At 42.9% G+C, this 5,762-nt stretch overlaps 1 long non-coding RNA gene across 1 annotated transcript; it reads left to right on the top strand.

Moving 5' to 3' along the window:
• Positions 1-965: 965 nt before the first annotated feature.
• LOC139076382 (uncharacterized) lies at positions 966-4,992 on the top strand. The gene is made up of 4 exons (XR_011527947.1): positions 966-1,017; positions 1,943-2,004; positions 4,650-4,748; positions 4,943-4,992. It is a non-coding gene; the product is annotated as an uncharacterized lncRNA (long non-coding RNA).
• Positions 4,993-5,762: the final 770 nt, after the last annotated feature.

The raw sequence follows: 5,762 nt of genomic DNA on the forward strand, positions 1-5,762 counted from the left end.
GGTAATATTGAGCTAAAGTCACACAGATTTCTTCACATCAGATCTTCTCAGGGTCTTTGCTATGTGTTATTGACTGAATGCTTATGTCCCCCCAAATTCATATGTTGAGTCCCTAACTCCCAGTATGATGGTAGTTGGAGGTGGGGCCTTTGGGAGGTAATTAGGTTCAGATGAGGTCATACTGGTGGGGACCCCATGATGGGATTAAGGTCCTTATAAGGACAGGAAGAGAGCCCAGAGCTCTCTCTGTATGCCGCATGAGGACATGGTGAGAAGGCCGCTGTCTGTAAGCCAGGAAGAGACCCTCACAAGGGAGCCAAATTAGCTGGCACCTTGATCTTGGACTTCCCATCCTCTAGAACTGTGAGAAATAAATTTCTGTTGTTTAAGCCAGCCAGTCTACGGCATTTTGTTATGGCAGCCTGAGCTAAGACAATAGTCTTTACTACGATGCTAAGGTTTACTATAAATTTCTAAGAGGAGTGTGCAATATCTAGTGTTTCTCAAATTTATTTGAATAGAAATCCTTTTTCTCAGAGCATCTGGGGGATGGTGTGGGCAGAACTGCCCTGAGATGAGGCAAGAAAGGCCCTTGACTTGGCACCTATGCTTTAGAGGCCCCAATATGATTCTCCTCTAGCTGTGCCCCTTCCCACAGGGCCATGGGGATATTCTCACCCAGAATCATGGTTCACCCCTATACATCTTGCTACGGGCCTGTATGCGTTTCTATTGCAGCTTGTCCTCCTGAGAGTGGACCCCCTTACACATAGGCCTGGGGATGGCCAACAGGCAGCTGTTTGCGGAGGTTGGGGACAGAGCTTGGATGTGCATACTACTGTACCCACACGTGAAGCCTCTTCTGGTGTGCTCTGGAACCAAGGGTGGGAAGAGAAGGGAGATGGCTGGGAACAATGTCACCTTCCACAATCAAGTTCTAATGCAGAATGTTGTGGAGTCTAAGAGTCTAAATTTGAACCTGGCCTTCCAAGTTGTTATGAACCTATATTTGCAAAAGTAAGTGGATACTTTATTTCACAGTTTGCTAGTTTGATTTATAACTTTAAAATATTTGGACATATGGTAAGTGGGCCTCTATTTGTACTGTATGCCACTTCAAGCCTTGCAAAAGTCAGGAGAGGGCCTGGGCTGGCGTGTACTCCAGGAGACAGATCTGAAAAGTGTGTTTGGAGCTTCACTCTGCTGAGATTTCTCATCTACTACTCTGTCTCCCCGTGCCAGCCAGAATTACCCACACTGAATACTATGCCAGAAAGGACGCTTTATACATCAAAGAGGGAGGGACGATTCCAAGTAATAGTTCTCACTAATTCTCAGTTTCCTCTTTAGTAAAATGGGACAACGTGAAAGCACCTGTTTCATAAGCTTGTTGTGAGGATTAAATTGAGTAACGGTCCATTTAGCACAGTATTTGGTGTGCAGAAAGCTCTCAACAAATGCTAGATATTTTTACTATTATTGTTATTAATATTATCATCTTGGTTCAAATTTGAGCATCGCTGGTCATTAGGAAAGTGGCTATTGTATGAAAACTATTTCTCGTCTGCTATGTGAGAAGCAGGCTCAGCCTGCACACAGCCCCACAGACCCCCGCTTCCTCGGGCTCTACTACCTGCAGTCCAGGTGATTACCTCTGCAACTGTGGGGATGCATCAGGCTGCAACTCTGCCTCCCATGCAAAAGGGCCTGTAGTCCGCAAAAGTGCAGGCCTTGTCTGGGGCTGAAAGAGAGCCAACAGGCAGGAATGATGGCCTTAATGTTCCCACTTCAGAGACAAAGGTGAATCTCCACCACAAGGCCCAGGCAGAAATTCTCACCTATGTGTTAAAAGACTGACCTTCAAAATACCTATTAACTGAGAAAGAGCCAACATTTTAACTATTATCATCAATTAACACGAGCATTCGTTTGGTTGTCTTAGCAGAGAGAAGAGTCCACATGGAATTGGAGGAAGATTACGTTCCAAGGAAGGGAAGAGAGAGTGTGGGTAGTATGGAGCAGTGATTCTCAAACTTTAGCAAGCAATGGAATCACCTGGAGGACTTGGTAAAACGCAGGTCACTGAGACCTCCACCCCAGAGCTTCTGTTTCAGCAGGCCTGGGATGGGGCCTGAGAACTTTCATTTCTAACAGATTCTCAGGTGATCTTGATGCTGCTGGTTTGTGGACCGTGCTTTGAGAACCACTGATCTAAAGCATTGGACACTGTTTTTTTTGAGGAAGATTAGCCCTGAGCTAACATCTGCTGCCAATCCTCCTCTTTTTTTGCTGAGGAAGGCTGGCCCTGAGCTAACATCCGTGCCCATCTTCCTGTACTTTATATGTGGGATGCCTACCACAGCATGGCTTGACAAGCGGTGCCGTGTCCACACCCGGGATCTGAACCAGCGAACCCCAGGGCACTGAAGCAGAATGTGCACACTTAACCGCTGCAGCGCCAGGCTGGCCCTGGGCACTTTTTTGAAAGGCTATGCTTTCGTTTGTGGAGAGCTAGCCACAGGGCAGGATAAAGGTGCTGTGTGCTAATGATGAATGTGGCCTTCTTCCCAGCTTAGCCTGGGAACAGGGCTTTCAAGTCCCTTGTCTTATTTGGTGTTTGATTATTGCTATCCTGGAGCAAAACCTCTCTCATCTGCCAGCACTTGACACATAGTGGTTGCTCAATGAACATTGGCTGAATTAAGTGTTGCTCAAGCAGGATTCCTGGAGATCAAGGAATCTGCACAAATACAAAATTAATAGGCATATCTGCTAAAAAGTTAATTTATCTGGCACCTCCAGAGAATGAGATGGGTTTTCCAAATAACTAAAGTCAGGGACTTGCTTATAGGGGAAGGGCCTTGGGCAGCGCAGTCAGTATAGGTTCCTAAGATAATCAGTCGCACTTGAGTAACTCTGTCAGCATCTTTCATAGGCCCCTTGGGTTATCTTTATTCAAGACAGAAATTTTAAAGTTGAATTTTAATAATGTTCCAAAATAGAAGAGTAAGATACAGCACTATCATGGGGCCCAGGGCAGCTGTGTCCATTGCACAACCTAAGGGATGGATCTAACTGGAATTTGCTATTTAAAACACCGACCTCATTTTACTTGAGCCATTTTAGGACTTAACATAATAGGAGTTTATTTTATGCTTACACAACAATCTAGTGCAGTTGTAGATCAAGTGGAAATGGTGGTAACGTGTGTGTGTGTGTGTGTGTGTGTGTGTGTGCGCGCGCGCGCGCGTATTGGGGGATGGGGGGGTAGAGGACATCAATCTGATGGAAGTTCTGCCATCTTCAACACTAGGTTTCCAAGGTCACCCTGAATGTCAGCATTCAGGTAGCAGAGGAGTAAAGAACATGAAGGATTGTGACTGGGGGCCTCAAACTGGTGAACATCACTTCCGCTCGCCTTCTTTTGGCTAGGATTTAATTACCAGGCTGCATCCAACTACACCGGTGGGTCAGAAATTTAGTCCTTGGCTGGACAGCCACTTCTCAGTGACATCTCTGCACCATGGAAAAGAAGAGCACAAATATTTAGTATACAGCCAACTATGTTGATACGGATGGAAATCTTAAAATTTATGATTCCTGTTCCTGACTGATACATAGGATGCAATCTTTTCTTGAAAACTTAGTGCAATGTTTCCCCGGGTTTGTTCCTAGTTAACCTGATCCTATGAGGTGTTCTCAAAAGAAAAATAAATAAGACAAAAGTTTTGTGGTCAGAAAAAGTTTAGAAAACACAGCATGACATATTTCCCTCTTAGAAAGTCATGATGCGCTTAAGCATCTTAAGGGCTATGAGAAGTTATAAAGAAACCAGTTTATTCTAGTTTGATTCAGTATTTTACTTTACCATGGAACACTTTGCTTTAGCAACACGTATTGACGTCTTGTGGATTTAAGGTCATCGTTATTATTGTCAGTGGTTGCCTTCTGCTTTGACACAGCTCAGAAGCTATTGTGTTCTTTTCCTCACACCAAATGACCTGGACTACTGTGGATTTGAGCTTTTCTTTTTTTTCAGTTTGTGTGTTTGTTTCTCTATCTCTTCTCTCCATGTTGGGTTATTAGCTCTCCCTTTTTAAGATGATTATTGTGTCTCCTCTTAGCAGTGTCCCTCCCATCCTGGCCCTCTCCTTAGCTTCTTCTAATCTTCTTTTGGTTGAGAAAACAGTCAAGCTTGCTTGAATATATTAAAAATAAATTTCTGGGGTTGGCCTGGTGGCATAGTGGTTAAGTTTGTGTGCTCCACTTCAGTGGCCCGGGGTTCACAGGTTCGGATCCTGGGCGCAGACTTACATACTGCTCATCAAGCCATGCTATGGCAGCGTTCCATATACAAAATGGAGGAAGATTGGCAAGGATGTTAGCTCAAGGACAATCTTCCGGAAGCAAAAAGAGGAAGATTGGCAAAAGATGTTAAGTCAGGGCCAATCTTCCTCACACACACACACACACACACACACACACACACACAAATAAATAAATAAATAAATAATTTCTAAGAGAAACTTCCAGGAAGAAGGGATGTATTTCTTGTAAGTTACATGGGCTTAAGTGAATATATTCTATGAAATCTATTTTTGTTGTTCTGTTGTTTCCTCTATACTTCTTATTTCTTTCCTCTATTCTAGAGAGAAGCGTCCAGAGAAGTTGAAACAAATCATACTGTTCTTACCTGGCCAGTATACTCAGTTTCACCCCAATTACACAGCTGTCCTCAAGACACTCCTGTAAGTCAACCAACCTCAGCCCCTGAAGCCTTACCATTGATTCTTCCATAGTTCCAATTTCCACAAAGGAAACACCTTCAGACATAAGTTATGTTTTAACCTGTGTGACTTTTTATTCATCTCAGATTACTTAAATGTATGAATTTTTAAAATACATAGTCACTCTTTCATCTATTCCTCTTCATCTTTTTCAGGTGTATCCAGAGCTGTGAGGTGAGAGAATAAAATATCTTGTGGGCGATGACTTATAGTTCTGTGCTTCCTTTTTATCTAGCCCAAATTTTCCATCAAAAGATCAAAAAACAAGCTTCAGGGAAAAGAAGAAATGAACATGTATTTGTTTTAGGTGCTTAATAGTTCTTTATTGGTTTGCATCATGAAGGATATCTAACCACTGTTATATCTTTGTAGAGAAAATTTCTTCAGAGTTAGGGAAACTGATACCAGAGGAAAAAAGCCCTGTTGTACTAGCTGGTTCTGAGGAGCAGTGCATATTTTAGCTCCTTACGCATGGCACTGTCTGTGACTTAGTTTCAGAGGACAGGAAGAGAAAGGAGAACTTCTGTTCTTTTCTATCAGGTATTCTTAGAAATGCCAACTCATTTTTCTGGAGTATATATAGTACAAGTTAACAAGAAAATGAATCACTTCCAGCCCTGCCTGGGAACTATGACACTGTAGTAACACAGCTTACTTACTGTAGCTTGAAAGCAACATCCTCTGAGTTTTTAAAGTAAAGCTGGATTAGCAGACTGAGAGAGTAAGACTGTGACAAGGCCTCACACCTCAACTGAATTTAGGGTTGTCATCAAAATTGATTGGATACACATTTAACAATAATATATGTGATTGTTATTGTGCCCAATGGTAGTTAGGTATAGATGGTGCTCAGAGCCATATATGAGTCTGTTTTGTCACAGCCAAACCAACCAAGCATTTCTAGAATACTGGTGGGTGTCAGGTTCTTTAACTCCTGTCAAACGGAACCAGAGCTGGACACTACTTATAACAGTT

The sequence above is a fragment of the Equus przewalskii genome, chromosome 16 (assembly GCF_037783145.1).
Source record: "Equus przewalskii isolate Varuska chromosome 16, EquPr2, whole genome shotgun sequence".
Lineage (NCBI taxonomy): Eukaryota > Metazoa > Chordata > Mammalia > Perissodactyla > Equidae > Equus > Equus przewalskii.